General features: G+C 48.1%; 1 non-coding gene across 1 annotated transcript; it reads right to left on the reverse strand.

The window, feature by feature from the left end:
- Positions 1 to 338: 338 nt before the first annotated feature.
- trnar-ucu (transfer RNA arginine (anticodon UCU)) lies at positions 339 to 426 on the reverse strand. Its single transcript is given in 2 exon segments — positions 339 to 374; positions 390 to 426. It is a non-coding gene; the product is annotated as a tRNA-Arg (tRNA).
- Between the last annotated feature and the right edge of the window lie 212 nt (positions 427 to 638).

Raw genomic sequence — 638 nt, forward strand, 5'->3', positions numbered from 1 at the left:
GTCGTCAAGAAATGTCAAACAAGGAATGCCCACAACGATGGTGGGATAGAAAGCCACGGGTGCAAAACACAATGGCTTAGTAGTCCATGGCCTGAAGTACAAGGCCACCTGATCCAGCTGTTCCCGGAGATGCAACTGACACGGAGGGGGACTGGTACAGTGACAGTGGCTAGGAAAAGAAGCAGCGTATGAGGTCTTGATAGTCAAGCAAGGATTTGGGACAAAGTTGGCATTCCAGAAAAGTAAGAAGTGAAGGCATCAGCGAGGCACTTGACTGCAAGATACCTCTGGCTGTCATGAAGAAGCCCAGCAAGCTCTAAGTTTCATGAAGTGAGCACTGACTCTGGTGGGACTCGAACCCACAACCTTTGAATGACCACTGCCCTTTTCAGAAGTCCAACGCGCTATCCATTGCGCCACAGAGCCACACAAGACATTTGTCACCATACTGTTCTGCACGCCTACTGATGACGGGGCATCTCAGCGTGCTTGTACAAGTAGCATTTTCAGATGTGTTTTTTAATCCCTGTCTCGCTGATATTGACACAAAAGGAAATGATGGGTTCTTCTTTTAGATAATGCGGCTCATGTTGACTTGACTGTGAGGGGAAGTATTTGTCAAGCACACTGTCTGTGTC

The sequence above is a fragment of the Amia ocellicauda genome, unplaced genomic scaffold (assembly GCF_036373705.1).
Source record: "Amia ocellicauda isolate fAmiCal2 unplaced genomic scaffold, fAmiCal2.hap1 HAP1_SCAFFOLD_270, whole genome shotgun sequence".
In the NCBI taxonomy this organism is placed as follows: Eukaryota; Metazoa; Chordata; class Actinopteri; order Amiiformes; family Amiidae; genus Amia; species Amia ocellicauda.